Source organism: Falco punctatus (assembly GCF_963210335.1).
Source record: "Falco punctatus genome assembly, chromosome: 5".
NCBI classification, from domain to species: domain Eukaryota; kingdom Metazoa; phylum Chordata; class Aves; order Falconiformes; family Falconidae; genus Falco; species Falco punctatus.
This window is the reverse complement of record NC_137584.1, coordinates 34,173,279-34,190,587: the sequence shown is the minus strand read 5'-3', so window position 1 is coordinate 34,190,587 and position 17,309 is coordinate 34,173,279. Positions and strand designations below refer to the sequence as shown.

General features: G+C 38.2%; 1 long non-coding RNA gene across 2 annotated transcripts in view; it reads right to left on the bottom strand.

Annotated features, from left to right (window-relative positions):
* LOC308064855 overlaps positions 1 to 17,309 on the bottom strand; it is a 49,081-nt gene that overhangs the window by 14,884 nt on the left and 16,888 nt on the right. For both annotated transcript variants that reach the window (XR_013928570.1, XR_013928571.1), the window contains exons 2-3: positions 14,649 to 14,772; positions 10,669 to 10,790 (exon numbers count right to left, since the gene is read on the bottom strand). This is a non-coding gene — a long non-coding RNA (uncharacterized lncRNA). The remainder of the gene's footprint in view (positions 1 to 10,668; positions 10,791 to 14,648; positions 14,773 to 17,309) is intronic.

Below are 17,309 nucleotides of genomic sequence, written 5' to 3'. Positions count from 1 at the left end.
AAAGACTATCTTGTTTCTCACAGGTGATTTGTCCTGTGAGTGTTAAGCACCATGGGATGAATAGCATCTTTGCTTGCTTTTATATTGACCATGGTTCAGAGGGAGCACCCAGGAGGGTGGAATGTCTCTGTCCCTCTTTGCTTGGGATGTCTCCTAGATGTACTCAAACTGCAGGTTCTTGGCTCAACATATGGAAAAAAAACCCCTGGTACTGGTTTGAATCTCGTAGTAGTGCTAACTATTAGTAGTGGGAAAACAGACAAAAGAGGAAAAATACTATAGTCGCTTTTCCCTTGGGAAGTTCCCTCTTTTAGCTCCAGCTCCAAAAATCTTATGCTGTCATCAAAATATTCTAGATTATGATGTTCTGAAGGGGAGCACAGATAACTTTTGCTTGCTTCTTCATTAGGGGAATCCAAAATGTTTTACAGAAACAGCATCGCCTTTTCCTGTACTACACAGGGAGATGGGTCCATGCACAAAAATGTGATTCTAGTTGTGGGTCTGAAACAAAGTTGATTAATGATCTCTGACTGAAGCCTTACATCTGTTTAGCCATTTATTCTCCTTTGATATTAACATTGTTTTGTTTTTTCTCTCCTTTAGTCCCCACCTCATGTCTCTGCATGAGCTATGGGAAGTCCCCATGGAATGTGCTTAGCAGAGGAACCTCTCTGGTGCCAGCCTTTGAGCTTCAAATTCTCTGTAGGGCATGAGCTTGCAAAGCAGGTCCTTCAGCTAGCAGCTGACAATGTGAACATTTCTGTTGGGAATCCTGCTACAAGGCAAGCAATAAATGAAGCTTTAGAGTACGTGTGGGCTAATGAAGTAACCTTCTGAAATGTCTGCATCACCCAGGACAGGATATCAGCACCGCTTTGCTCATGGAGGTCTTGCATGGCCTCAGGAAGAACAGGTGCTGGTGATATGTTTAGCCAGACAGTATCTTGCTGGGCAGAATGTACTCTAGGGACTGAGACCGATTTAAATGTTTAGACAGATACCATGCAAAGGAAACCATCAGCAACGTCTTAATCTAACAGGTGTTTTCAAACAGCAAGGCTCCAAGATCATTCCGTTTACATCCTTTTATGTATACAGCATGTGATTTTCTGACTGCTCAAGAGTGAATGACACAGAAAAGTAGAACTTGTGCTGACCTTATGAAATGGTTTATGTAGGGAAAGTGCTGATAAAGCTTTACCTGTAACTTCAGCTATATCTTGCTCAGTGTGTTCACCTACATTGAACTGCCATGTAAAATGAAAACCTAAACAAGACATTGAGAATGGATGGAAAGCAATCTGTCACCCCATCATATGTCTTGATTGAGCATCCAGACACAGTGGGTAATAAATGCCCTCTAACTGAAAGAGAAGGAATACCATTTGTACCAAGTTGTCATAGAATTTTCTGCTGCATGCAACATTTTATTGTGTTAGCCTATACAGTTTTCACTAGAAGTTTTTTAGTTGACCCCTGACACATGATATATTTGTCACACAATTAAAAAATATTTTAAAATAGTATAAATCAAATTTTTATTTTCCCATTTTTCTGATATTTAATTACTTACTCTTTTTTTCACCTTTCCCCCAGGTTCCTTTACTTAGCTCTCACACATAGATTAGCTGATGAAGAAGGCTGGCTCCAAATCTATTTCACAAGTCCTTTGAGACATGCCAAGACCGACCATTTAAACCATGTTTTCTCTGGCTAACCAACACCAGGTTAATTTTCATGGTTATCCTTTGCTTGGATGTGTGGTGTGAGCTTTTCAGTGCCACCAAATCATATACATGAACAGTAGACCAGCAGTAAGCAGTACAATGACATGTCCAAAATTTTATCAGGAAAAAAATAAAATAGCCCACCAAGACTTCTGGGACAAGTCAGATGAACTCTAACACTGTAATTTTAGTAAGCTGAAGTTCAAACCTGGGTGAAACACTTCAGACCTATAGTAAACTTAAAGTGGTGACCTCATGCAAAATAAAGCACAACCATGGAGTTTGTTACCACACAAATTCATTCCACAAACATTGCAATGGCTTTTAAAATGGAGCTAATAGCAGTGACTATATTACTGCTGCAGAAGAATTAAGGCTGAGGTTTTGACTGCCTTCTCTTCACATGTTTTGCAGGGGTATGGATGTTATACATATGGTACTAATTCCCTTATAACATCAAATTAGATTTTGCACTTCCCATGTGCCAACGAAGCCCATCCCTCTGCCAGCTCCAGCCCACATGGTGCTGAGACCATCCTTTGAGTTAATTCTCAGGTAGGTTCACATAGGGAAAATCAGTGTTCATTGCCTTTCATTGCCTGCCCTACTACACCACAGGGTCTTATCTGGTACTGAGCTGTAATGTATGCCATGGCTACAGACCACAATGGTACTGATAAAGAGAAGAGGCCAGAACCTCAGGTGATGCTGGACTTCAGACTACTTTCACCTTGCCAGGATGAGTGCCCTCAAACTGTTTTGAGGCTTTCCCTGAAACAGAAAACATTGTGTTTTTTAGGAGGGGTGAAGGTTATTATTTGTTTGGGTTTTTTTTAACGAAAGACTGCAGTCAGTCAGATGGAAACAGACTGTGATCATTAAGGAGATCTCAGTTATACATTTCAGACTATTAAGTCTGAGCTATAACAATCTGCAAAACAGTTTCCCTCTTGTACAGTGTTTTGCTTGTGATGGTGACCAGGAGTGGATGCTCAAAGAAGCTGCAGCTGTACACACCCAGCATCTCACAATCAGGATGTCCCATGATGTCCTGAAACAGTTTGCCTTTGGCCCATCATTTGTAATACCTGTCTCTGGATACTCAGAAATTTGTCTAACTCTCTTTTCAGCTACTCTATGCTTTTGACATCCAAAATTTACTGTGAAGATGAACAGCACAATTTTGTCCTGTGGAAAAAAGCCAAAAAGCATGTTTCTGTTTGTTAAAACTTCTATGTGACAGTTTCATGGCGTGATCCCATTTGCTTGTTCTGTGGGTGAGGTTATCTCCTATTCACTTTACTACATCATTCTTATTTTTAATCTCCATTCTCCCTTCCCTGCTTTAGTCTTCTTTTCCAGTGTCCCTGTTAATCCAAAACATCTATCAGCCAGGGGGAAAGACATTAATATTAATTTTTAAATATGAGGGCTTTCATTTCCAGTTCTATGGTCCTCCATACCTTCAAGGTACCTCTGGACTAAAACCAGTGAACTTCAGACTTACCTTGCCTGCAGTGTCAAGGTAACAATTTTAGTGCTACTAGATCTTTTCAACCTGACCTAGCTGAACATGTGTTTGAATCTCAATAGATATCGATGCAATTCAGTGAAGTTACAGCTACCCTGAGTTAATAATATAGTTATATTTTATTTCTTGTCTTCTGTCACTGAAGACCTTACTAATCTGAGAGGAGCAATTGCATGTCGAATTTCTGAACTCATTGGCCACCAAAACACTGTTATAATGAAGTAAGCATGAAAGAAGGCTATTTTGTTTATTATTCTGCCTCACCAGTATTCTAATATACTGACTAGTATTGTGATTTTTAATACTGAGATGCCAGAAAAGAAACCAATGCTTAAACACTCACTTTGGCGTTTGTTTCTATTAATTAAATTATTAATTAAAACTTATTGATAAGAATTCATTAAGAAGGATTCCAAATCCAGAGTATAAGCTCAGTTAGCAAAATGACAGCAGAAGGGTAGACCAAAAATCATGCTGAGAAGATATACACAAAAATCTTAGTCTAATGCTTTTGGTGCATGCCTATTTACTAATGAGGTAAAGGACACTCCACTGAAATAACTAAATAAGCTAATTGCAATGGCAATCGCATCTACCCACAATGGCATCCTTTTAAGGCTGCTTAGTAACTAATTGTTTTCCCCTCAAAAATACCACACATGTTTCATAGCAAATAAATTTCTCTGCTCAGGCAAAGCCAAGATAACAGTAAATATCACACTTTCAGGATAATTCTGTTGCCACAGAATTGCTATTATCACTGCACAGAAATAATGCCAAAGAAAAACAATGACACTAATGCAGAACATAGCAGGAAGGCATGTGAATGACAGCTTAACATGTGGCCTCAATTCTCTCTTGATTTAAATCTGTATTTAAAGCTCACAAAAGATAAAGAAAAGAATAAAAACAGAAAAGAAAAAAAAACCCACAAACAAAACCAAACAACAGGCTATGAAGTAAAAAAATACATATAAAGTGTTATTCCTTCAGATATTCCACTACATCTTTTCAGACATATAGGTAGGCTTCAACTTAGGCATGTAATTTTGGTGCCTAATGCTTGAGGGTCTCAATGAAGAGAAGGAATTGAGCAGAGGTAGCTGGCTGCATTAAGTACCTAGTTCTGAGTGGTTATGAGTACACTTTATCTCTTCGACAATAAGTTTTCTGGGGACTGGGCTGCCTTTGTATTTCTGTCTTACACAGAACTGAACAGATTTACAAACAATAACAATAAAAAATAAATTGCACTCAAATTAATTGATTAACAGTCAATTTTCAGTTAGTGAGCCTAAAAAGCAGTAACAGAGCAAGGTGTCTGCTGTGTCAGAGATGATAGACCTCTTGGGACACATCATAAGTGTGTAACACTTATTCCTAGATTCAAAAGTAATATACAGACTCCCGGAAAAATCTCAGCATGTGAAATGATTAATAGTTTCCTTCAACACCTAAATGAAAGCACACCTAGCAGAAATGTGCTGCTAAAATGAATGTTGAGTTGAACTATAGCAGTAAACGGGACAGGACAATCCTTTCTGAAGTGTCTGGAGGATAACTTTATGGTGCTTGTGAGGTTCTGCAAGTGCTGATGCCAGTGAAAAGACCGTTACAGTGATGATCATCTGCAATCATCTACATGTCATGTAATGAAGCTAAAATTTGCAATGTTTTAGTCTGTGTATATGAAAAAGATACAGATTAGAGGAATTTAAGCTTTTCATTTGCTGTGAAGCTTGCTCATGTGTGTCAGAGAAGTAGCTGGGATTTCAGTGTGTGGCAAGGCATGAGACAGAGGGTTAGCATGTCTAGTGAAGCCATGATCACTGTGCACATCAGTGTATTCTGCACGTGGCCAGTGCATGAAATCTGCAAGTGCCTGGAGATTCACGATTTCCAGAGCGTTCTGTGAAGCACAGGGACTGATTCTAAGGGTGCTTATGATTATTGACAGACCCCACGGGAAATTATTAGTACATAAAGGTTGTGTTTTTTTTTAAATACAACTTTATAGAACCAAACAGAAAAGTTACTTAGTGTGGTAAGTACATTTTGCAAGAGAAATGTCATGCTTATCCTTTTCCAATGAGCAAGATGGGGTATTTGGGCACTGCTAACAATTGTGAAAGAGACTGTTTCAGAGACAGAGGCTGGGAAACACAAACATATTATTTGTATTGTGATTTTAGCCAGTGTGAGTTTTGTCAAGAAAGCCATCTTAAGAGAACATTAATAATCACTCATACCCTCAAAGCACAGGGACTGACATTTGTGAGTTAAAGGCAAAAGTATCTAGCTTCTTTTCCAGATATTTGGAGATCATACACTGAGTGCAAGTGCCATAAATCAGCTGAAACACATATTGGCAAAACAGAGAAACCCAGATGCAATTATCACAATCCAAGGCGTCCTGTTTGATGAGGAAGAATACATATGATTTATGGACATGCAAAACTTGTGTCATGTAACAACTAGGCTGTTATCCTCTTGGCTGAGTGGAGAGGCTGAGGGAAACGTGCAGTCTTGCAAAGCACATTCTGAAACAAGCCAACTTAAATTGTTCTGCTATAGAGCAACTTCCATACATAACCCAGACATTCAGCCCAGCTCCACTGATGTGAGAATCACTGTGGAGATGACAAATGATGAGATGACAAGAGTTAAACAGGCAATCTAGCTGATAAAAGGTACTTTGACTGCCCTTTTAGCCAAAAAGAAAGCTTTATTTTGAAACAATAGCCAGGAGAGTTTGCAGGTACTTCCATCATGTGAAAATAGTTCATTTGCTGCCATGGTCATTAGCATTAATAAGCTGCAGTTGAGTGTCCAGACAAGAGGAAATGTGAATTACAAGTATCCCTTGTAGCAGGAGACGATATAGAAGGATTCATTTTTCCAATCACACTGTTGCCTAGAGCCAAGGGTTCCTCTGTGGTTGTACTGTTCAATCCCTTGTTTATGTTCATCTTTTATTGGCTTTAATCATAGTTTTGTGATTATAACTAATAAGGTAATTAAGTTCCTAAGTACAGGAGACTTAGGAGACAAAACCAGCAGCCAGGTGGGATTCATCTGACCTAATCTCAGCTGTAAGGCATCTAGACTTAGTCCTGGCTAGCACTTCTCTGTAGTCGATGGAGACTAAAGCAGTTCTAAAGAGAAAGTCAGCTCAGTTATCTTAGGAAATTATTTTACTGTAGAACAGGATCAGTCCTTTTCTGGTAACATTTGTGTCTCTACACTGACTGTAAAGTAAACCTGGATAACTAGCTTGGATGAGATGCCTACGTTTTATACAGCTAAAGGTAATTGTCTACTGTAACCCGTGTGGGTGAGTAGTTTTGCAGATTTCCATGAATGTTTTTATGTTTGTGACAAGGCATTTTCTTTACTGTTGTGACTAAATGAAAAAAAGAGGGATCAAACAAGCCTGAAAAGTTTAGGCACTTACATGTAAATGAAATAATAGCTGTAACTGTAGTAACATTTACTTGTTACTACTTGTCTAGTTAAAGCCATGGAAAAGGACATACAAAATATCTCAAGGTAGGTTTGTTACTTTGTCATCTGTCTGCATACAGAATTCAAAGGAATTTTGTTATACTGTGAATTAAACTGATCTCTTATAGACTCATAGCAGGTACAGACTGGTAAAAGTTGTGCTGGTGGAAAGGGAATGAGAAATAGTCAGTGGTCTCTAAAGTACATTTAAGAAAGTCACAGTGAGTGTCTGTTATGGAGCTACTTTTGGAGAGCTCTGGCATTTGGTTCTGCCTTCAGATTTCTGTCCAACTGAAGCATCGTTCAGACCAACTAGGACAGTTTACTCCTATTGTACTGTGTACTACTGAAAACTGAATATTTTTGCTACTGTTTTCAATACATATTTTCACAGGAATTGCTTTCTCTGCCCACTGGAAACTAACCCTTCTCCATCTCTTCCCTTACTAGAGTACATTTTACTATAAACTGGAGATTTCATGTTGATGCCTAAGAAACTAGTGCGGCCTAAAAGAGAGGCCACCCTAAAATGGATTGATTTAAAGAAAGCTTAGAAAGAAGCGGTAATGAACTGTTAGTAGTCTGAATTTCTCTCCAATTATGTTGTCAGTCCAGTACCACCATAACTGGACTTTGCAAGACATATTCTAGGTAATTAGTGTAAGCAGGATGTAAGACCAAATAGTGCCTCACCCTCACACCAACAGAATTAGATACCTAAATTCCTTCTCAGGTGTTGGAGGTAGGTTGCTCTGAAAGAGATTTTTAAATACCTAGGAAAAATATTGTGCTCTTCCAATGTAACACTATACAGCACCTAAATTAGCCTGAATATGTGCTTCAGTATTTGAATATATACCTATTCAGCCAAAGCTGCACAGGGGATCTGTACCAGAGGCAAGAAATGAAACTTGATTTCCTGACTCTCCATTTTGTTTGTTAACCAAAACTCTTCTTCCTGGTCAATAAATTGTATTACTGCCATTATTTAAATACAAATAGTTCAAAACTGTATCAGCAAGTCAGTCTTTTCTAATAAATATACTATACTAACCTGATACTGCCTCCCCTTTTAAACTAAAAACATAGAGTTCCTAAACCTAAAGGGTCTGTCAGGAGCCAATAAGCTGTCTCAAAAATATGTAAACCAATCCTGGGTACTTTGGAAGCCCTGTAGTCCTGTTAAATTCATTCTGTATGTAGTGATCAAAATTCAGTTTTTCTGAAATATAATGTACATTTCCCCCCTGTCAATCAAAGAAATAACTATTTTGTTACATAGCAACAAATAGTACTAAATCAGAGGATTTTGTTTTTTCCTATATTGAGGTTTCTAGAAAGTGCTAGTGTTGATTTTTGCTGAAATATTATACTGTTGTATCCTAAGATGTATGCAGCTTTGAATCCAGCTTTCCTGTGTCCTGCACCTGGCAGTTGGTTTGAAATGGTAATCTGCCACCAGGCCAAGAGGCTTGCTCATTAGAGCTGCCACAAGCAGATTAATTAATTGGGAATTTCTGATAGAAAATCAAGATAAAATTAGAGAGTATATGGGTAAAGTTCCCAGGCTTGTCTATCTTTAACAATCATGAATTAATTACAAGAGTGAAGTAGAACTGTGAATTTTTTCCCTTTTTTTCATTCTTTTGTTGGATTGTGTAGTGCAGCTTCAGAACAAAATATGAGTCTCCATTACAATAAAATTAATACATAGATTCTGAGACGTGACCATTATCACAATGTAGTATCACACAAACTAAAGCATGTGCTCACCCAGTAGCCTTTGCCTCAGGCCAATATTTTCTATTTAAGTTTTAATTAGTTTTTTTAGAAATTGACTCAAATTTGATTACAATTTTAAAGAGCCTGTCATATCCTTAGGTAATCTGTCCCAACATTTAATTATCCTCATTTAGTGTTTAATTAACCTCATTGTTTAAAAACAACCACACCTTGTATCTTATTTTTGTTGTTGTTAAACTGAGAAGTCCTCCCTTACTGAATGCTGAGCCAAGTTTTTCCTTATCAGTTATGGGTGCTGGCCTTGTAAGAGTTCATTTTTAAAGACTGAGACCTGGCATAAGTGGTGTCACTGTTTGCACCTTCACGTTCAAAAGTATAAAGGGTACATGGCCCACCTTCAGCCCTAGCAGAGACAGCTGCAGTGTCAGTACTGTGAACAGGATGAATGACAATGTCCTTAGCACTTTTGAACAGCAAATGCCTTTTTGTCTTTTGTTTGGTTTTTTTCTCCAAATTTTGATGTGTTCCTGCAATGTGATCTGTGTAACAGACTCATTGGGACCATCAAATTCTCTGAGCTTTACACCTGTGAAAAGCCCTTCCTGCTGGCACCTTTCTCCAGAACTGCACTTACAAGAAGGCAAAGATGAAGTGTGTGGTGATGGTATACAAAGGGTTTCCTATGGGAGAGAAAGAACAAAATGGAGCAAGGAATGCCAAGGTAGGTTCCTAAAGGACTCCTCAAAGTAAGGTGAGCAAATTGCTAGTTCTCCCAGGAAAGCTCAGCTAAGAATTGATTATATCTTGATGCAAAAAATGGTAATTAGCAGCAGCAAAGATTAAGCTCTGTAGGAACGTATTTCTCCAGAATTATCAGAGAAAGCCAGAGCCAAGGAAAGAAGTCAGTAAAGAAGGGGAGCTGACTAATTCCACTAAAATACAAAAACTCTTTCACTTGCAAAGTACTTGTCCAGCTAACAAACACCTTCCAAGCATTTAAAGATTAAGTGGTTTCAAACTGTTCCAGATTAGCAATGACACTTTAGAATCTCCACTGAGTTTTTGATCCAATAGACCAAAATTCAGAAGCGGTTAACTCTTGTAATTTTAAGTTTTTTCTTCTTAGAACATTAAAATGGAAAGTATAAAGCAGGTTGGTTAATTAAAATTAATGAAAATCTTGTAAAAATAATTGACAGTAAAAAAGAGGAAGGGAATTACTTTAGGAACGTTAACATAAATTGAATAGTGGGAAAAGGGAAATATAGGCAGAATATTAAGGGAAGAAATTCCTGGCAGAGTGACCCACAGGAATGTGGGGAAGTGTCAGAAACCCCATTGCTCGTGATATTTAAATCCAGACTGGACAGAGCACTAGAAACTGTGCTGTTGGGAATGATTTTATATTAACTGGGGCATTGATTGGATGACTTAATAGATCTTTTCCGTATCTGATTTCTATTAGTCTAGGATTCCCAGCTGCTTTTGCTTCCAAAGCCTCTTCCAGTCTTTGAATTTCTTTCTTTAATATTGACTAATAATAGCACTTTAACTGGTGGCCCATTAACAGAACTTTAGCTTTTCTTAAGAAAATAATAAATTGGCAGGTGATTAAAGCTTTCCATTTTTCACTCCTCTTAAAAAGGGTAAAGTAAAATGACTGTGAGTGTAGCTGAGACACTATTGGAAGTTTCACCTGGGCTAATGCTACTTAACACAAGGCCTCCCATTTTGCGAGTAATGAAAGCAAAGGGTTCAGAAGTCTGAGAAGACTGACAAAGAAAGTACTTGCTTGTTGTGTGTGGTTTTTGTTTGGTTTTTTACTATCTAATCACTGTAAATAGGTTCTGATCAAAGCTTATTGCTACACAGCAGCTACTTGGCCTTCTTTCTGTGCAAGAGTGTCCTTGTGTTTTGTAACTGACCTTGCCTTGAGCTATTTGGCAGTGTTTCTTGCTGTGTTTGGTTCAACTCTTTTCTGTTCATGGATTGCTGCTATTGTCCACTCAAAGTGCAGCTCAGGGGCCACGGTTATGGCAGTTTATCTATTGAGGCTTTACACATCATCTGCTTTGTGTTAGTGTCTCCTCAGTGAGGAAACATTACCCTTTGGGAACCGCTAACCTATAAACCCACATGAAACAGGGAGACCAGACTCACTCTGGCTGGCTTCAGGTTCTCAAATGATTACTGAAGATAAGTGCAGTCATTCACATTTGCATTCAACTTCTAACTTCCCACCAAATTTCATGGATGTGATGGAGGACTTTGAGCTGCCGTTGCTGGAGGTTTTGAGAGAGGAAAAGAAAAATTATCATGGTGTGCCAGACAGCCCTGTTCTTGCATTCTGTCCTAGGCAACTGCACTTCATCACTGTTAGGTGAACCCACTGCAAGCTGGTGATTTTTTTGTTAGAAAGATTATTTGATATTGTATATAGACTACGGGGAGGGTGGCCTTGCTGGAGGTCAGGTTCTCTGGTTTCTGTTCCGGTGGGAAAACTGTCTTCCAAATATTAATATCTCAAAAACATTTTGATTAAGTTTAGTAATTCAGTCAGGGAACATCAGAAGTTTGAATGGGTTCTTATTTTACTGAAAACACTGAATTTCCAGAGCTGCTAGTTTCAGCATCTTCTTTGGCTTTCTGTCATGGGAAAGTCAACAAATTCAAAGATCAGCTTGTAGAATCTAAAACTAGGTAAATAACCTGACTTTAGCTATCTACCCCAGTCTAGGCACCAAGATTCCTTCTGCAATGACTTGAAAAATCCATTTCCAAGGTACATGGAACTATACACACTTTGGACGTTTGTAATAATAAAAAAAAAATTTAAAAATATCCCCTGTATCAAGCATGAGTTCACACACTGCATTCCCAATTAAATGTCCAGAAAGTTTTGCAGAACCCAAACGAAATAGGGTAAATCACCTTCTCAAACTGTCTTTTTTTCCACTGATTTTTAGGCAGCTTAGATTCTTAGTTTGTGAAAAACACTTTTACATAGTTAAAGATCAGTATTTCCATGTTGGTATTCCATTTTAAAATACATTGCACTAAAAACCCCAAACAAACAAACAACAATAAAAAAGTAAAAAAAAATGCAAAAAAATCCCCAGAAAAAAGTTATGAGATGGTAATGCCACTCTCCATTCACTTCCATCGTGCACAGTATTTTTTATGATGTGGTACCAGATCTAAATACAGTTTTGAAAAATCTGACTACATTTAATTTGAATGTCCATTGGAAAGAGGTTTCAACTGTGATCAAGATTCAGATTTTTCTCAAAACTCATTTCTGTATGGGAACCTCTGAAGCATGAATGTATGGGTACAGATGAATGAGTAAACTACAGAGTAGATTGCACTTGAAGATGAAGATTTTGTACAAGATACTGAATAGGCATTTACACTGAAGAAATTGAAAGAAACAACATTATGACAATATTGTACAGGGAGGAAAACAATTTTAAAACATTTATAGGAAAATGAGAGAACTTAACATTTCAAAATCTTTTTTTTTATTGTATATCAGCTAAACCATATAAAAATACATTTTTGTCATAGTTAGAATACCATTTTTATGGTATTTTAAATACTTGGTTTAATTTATCAAACTACCTTGGACTGAGTCTAAGAAAGTCTGCAGTGTTCAATAGGCCTCAAAAAACCTCCCTTCCTAACTGTGGTTTGGTTGCTGAATGCTAAATTGTTATATACACCCTCTGACTGTATGGAACTAGGAAGAAATGCCAACTGTAATCAGTTTTTCTCAAAACCACCTGCTACAAGGTTTAGCAACGCAGGAAACCAAACCAGAACAGAGGGTCAGCATCATGCTCTCCACTGTTCCCTGCCTACAGGGTATGAAACCTGCATGCTGCAATGACGGTACAACCTGGGTGATTGAGTACTTCTAATACATTTATTTGTGTCACATTTTTAAAACAGAAAATCAACTTTAAAGTAACAGATTACAAGTTGCACATTATAGAAGCACAAGAGGAAAGCCAGGCAATAGGCTCTGCATAAATTATTGGCTTCTTCAGTGAGAGGACGATATGTGTGCCGATCAAGAAGTGCATCTGAAAGGTGGTTGTTACACTGCTGTCTCCTAACAGCTTGGGAACATGTAGAAATGACTGAAAGCACTGATGCAAGAAGTGGCATAATATTTCTAGATTTATAACACCCTCATTCCACAGTGCATCCCTACATGTTCTATTTCTCATTTCCTTGCAGTTTAGATGCGGTATAGAATAGTAGATGAGACACTTCCCATTGAAAGAAGACAACAGCTAAATAGGTATTAGGAAGAAAATCTGAAATACACAGAGATATAACTAAGAAGGAAGAAAAGGATAAACTCTGTCTCAATAATAAGTCATGGTGTATCATGTCATATCCCTGTTTTACTCCCCCCGCCCCCCTTCAGAATCAAGGGTAACAACACCAATTAATGCCATGAACTTCAGGAAAAAAATATTCTGCAAGTCTATGGACAGTGTTGTTAGATCTGAACTAGCAAAAGGAACAGCAGCAAGGGCTGTCCTCTGGCAGGAAATCCAACTGTGATGGTCTGGCTGCTTCTATATTTCTAAACTTTCCTACCATCCAGAACTGGGTGGCTGACTCCAGTTACTTAATGGGAAGGGTTTACTCTCACTCTCAAACTGTGCCTGGGAATCATCCAGCAGAGTGTTAGCTGGTGCAGGCCCTGTGCGTGCAAGGGACCATTCCCGTTATTAAACTGGACTGAGTTTCAGTGTCTTGAAAGTGATTTAGTAGTGAAAGCCAGTGCAAACTTGGGCTGCCAACCTGTGCTGAAATCACAGCCCTACAACTCCTGTGCCAGGTAGTTAAAGCTAGCACAAGCACTGCTCCCACTTCTGCAGTCTCTGCTTCTTGTCCTGTGTGAACACGCTGCTGTAAGAGGAGCGTAATTTGTTGCTCTGTTCCCTAGCCTTTGGCTCAATTTGTGTACAAGTTGGGTGGGATCCTCTCACTTAGACATCTGTGTGTCGACATTTCCATCTGACACCATTTATACTTGGTAGGGAGAAACAGACAGTTTGGCTTGCTATTCTAGCTTCTCTGAGAAGTCTGTGTTAGGATAAGATCAGTCACACCCAAGAAGCACCTATTTCTCCCCAAAGGGAGTCTCCAGTGATAAGGTCAGATGCAGAAGTTCATATTTTAAACACATCTGTTTGAGCAGATCAGTTTCCTCTTTCCTGCTTCCTTTTTAATTTGCACCCTTTTACCTCCATCACCCTCGAATCTCATTTCTGCAAGTGAGGGAACACACAGGATTGTGGCCAGTGTATAAAAAAAGCTGAGAAACATAGTTAACAGCTAAAATGTTGTTTATCTATCCAAACTTGTCAAAGCTGTCTGTGCCTTTTAGACTTGCAACACTGCAAATGTGAACTATTGCTTTATGGGGGGGATATACATGCTTTCTGCCCTTTTACTTGGTTCATCCAAACTTTATCTATAACTCTGTTACATAGATTTGAAAGTGGAAAAACAAACGTCTACCATCTGCTCCATGTTATTTATGATGATTCCTCCAATTAGGTCCAATTAACTTGCTGTCAATGATTAAATGTAATGGGTAATAATAACTTGACTTCATCATTACCACCAGTATTATTAGCTCATTGATTGCAATAATTTCAAAAATTACCCATCAGAATAAAATATGTTTAGCACCTGGTTTGTCTGTTTAGGAACATCTGCTGTAAATGTGTGATATATGTGGAATCTAATGTCTCTTGATGTGAAAGGGAAGCATATAATCTGTACTTTGAGAGTCAGTGCTGGCACAAATTTATCATGAGACAATGAGAGGATCAAATAAAAATCAGGTCAGAATTTATTGCTGGACTCACAGAACTGTCAAAACAGGAATGGAGCTATCGTATATTTACCAACCTGAATTTTCACGTCTAGCAAGGAGAGTTCTGTTCAGATGATCTGAATTTATGTGCCTATGTTGTCCTATAACCTGTGCTCATGGATGAGTTGGGTGGGTGTAGACTGCTGGATGCCCAGCCTATTTTCTGCAGACTTTGGCTTCCTGCTTGCCAAAGAGATGTTTTTATCCAAACCCGTGGGTCTAGTTTGTTTGGCCTTACCTCTTGCATAAAAGCTTTACAGTGGTGGGCTGCATCTTCTTAAACATGGCATGCAGCAACTGAAGGCATGGTCTTCGTTTCCCTTACTGTCTTGCAACAGCAGCTCTCTCTCACCGTGCTCCTGCTGCATGCAAAAGAAATACATTTGTCCATGATGAACTGTATTTGCCATTTGTAAGTTTGCCATGTGGTTTAGGTCAAGTATCTTACTGTCGTTCAATTCTGTTTTCCCTGTAACCATATGAAAATACCACGGAATAAGTGCTGTCTGGAATGGCTCACAGCAGACTTTAAGCGTGCCAGTTAGTTCCCCTTCCTGCAAGTAATTTTTTTATTTAGCATCATGAATGCTGATTCTCCTAATTCTCCCCTGATTGACATCCTTCGGTGGTGATAAAGGGGTTGTTCAAAAGAGCAAACTTTGGTCTTCAATATAACCGGAATTCTCTTAACCACTCCCTCAGAAATGCTGAGGATCAATATTTTATTTTCACAACCACCTAAAAAGCATCTCAGTTTATGATTTCTGAAAACTGAAAAATTTGGAGAAAAACTAATAAAATGTCTGGCTGTTATTTATACACTGAATGCATGCTTATTGGCTTGCCAGATCTGAGAAACATTAATTCTGGTGGTGTATTTCTGATTGAGCCACACTTTTTTTTACCTAACCCAGTCTTGGAAAAACAAGCAAGGCTTTGGCTGGTCTCGCCCCTTTTCTAACATTTCATTGCCCCTTTTCCCCAATTTTTCCATCTGGAATGTAAATTAAGAGGGTTTTTTTCCTTAAAAAAAAGCCCCATCATGTCTTATCAAGTTTTCATTATTTGGCTATTTAACAAAATGCAGATTGGTAAGCTAATGCTTATTCGGTGTGATTATTCCATTGGATATTTGGCGCAAAGTCTTCAGGAAATTTAGTAGTCCAGCCTTTAACCCTCTGATCTTTTTCCATTGGTTGTTCCTAGGAAATATGAACTACCAGAAGCTATACAGCTTCATGTATATTGTCTGACAGCTTGCTTTAATGCAAAACTGTGAAAAGTTTCCCACCCAAAGTCCTGATTAATCTCTAAAGCACCACACTCTGGAGAGGGTAGTAAATGTTACCTTTCTCATCACGTGAATGGGAAAACAAATTCATAGGCCTTCCAGCAGTTTCCCAGCTCAGCTGTTCTTGCTTCCCAGTATTTTGCACGGCCTGTCCCTATCTTTAAATGTCAGGTCAGGTTTTCACTTGGAGCTTTGTTGATTTACACCAGATAAGGAAGAAACTCCATTCACTTTAAGCATGCAAAAACATTGCTAGGTTGGTTCTGCTGCTGTGCAGTCCTATCTTTGTAAAATACAGAATCTTTCAAAAATACTTCATCTTGAAAATTATGTTGCAGAAGGAGGAAAGAAGCTTTTTCCAGTGCGATGCTCATCATTCTCATCCTCCACAGTTACTGTTTGACTGCTATGCCTGACTCAAAACAAATTCAGGTGCCTCAGAAATCAAATCTTTCTCTAAGCTAGACAAAACATAGGGTGTTTTTTCTGGAAATGCAGAAAGGTGGTCACAAGACAAAAATGCAACTTTTACAGTACTTCAGCTATGATACAGTTGTAAAGCAAAAAGAATGTTATTTCAGAGAGATGACTGCTCAGGTGAACTTGGAAAGTGTGAGAAGAATCAAGATTTTTTTTGACTCACTGATGTTTATCTACTAAAAATATATACCTTAATTATGATTTGTGCATTTTTATTAGATTGTATCCAGAAGATGATCAAAAAACTGATCTGAGCTGTGCAAGATGGCTACCTAATCACCCTAAGCTGACATGTCCAGAGAAAAAATAATTACAGCTAAGATTTCTGGCAGTGCATCTGCCTTCCATATTACTAGAGCAGCTACTTTTCTATTAACAGGCTGTAGGTGATGTGAATAAGCTCCCAATGAAGATGTCTCAGCTACTTTAAAGCAAGGTGGGATGTATCTGGACCAGGGTCTAGGAAACTAATTTACCCCATACAATATATCACAGCACAGATGTTAAAAATCAGTACACCCAGCTGAAGCCAATGGAGCTATACTCATTTATGTCTGGTTCTATGGACAAAATGGAAACGAGGGTTTTGTTTTCAGGAAATATTACTTTTTTGTTTGAGATTGATTTATGAAATAGAGATAAACACACAGTATTTAAAAAGCAAAAAATACCCACAACCAGCATGCTGTCCTCAAAGAACATCAGCTATGTAGGTCAATAGATAACAAATACAGTTCAGCAATGGTGAATTTAAATTAATACTTAGGGGCAAGTAATCAATTTGGATGGTTTGTTCTCTCTCTATTAGCCCCTCTGCACTCTTGAACAAAGGAAAAAACATAGGGATTATAGAGAAAAATATTGATAAAAACAACACCACAAACAGCTGCATTTTGGGAGATAGAACTTGCTTTAAAAAGCTATGATAAAAAATACTTAAAGCTTGTATTCCTCTAAGAATAAACACAGAAAACAGATGCTATGGGAGGTATTTTATACAGCAACTGAGAGAAATACCTTTCTTCATTAGGAGTCATAATACATCTGTTTGGTAAATCTGCTTTTCAAACAGTCATTTAGGCATAGATTTCCTCTCGTATTGGTCTAATTGCTCTTTAAATCCTCATC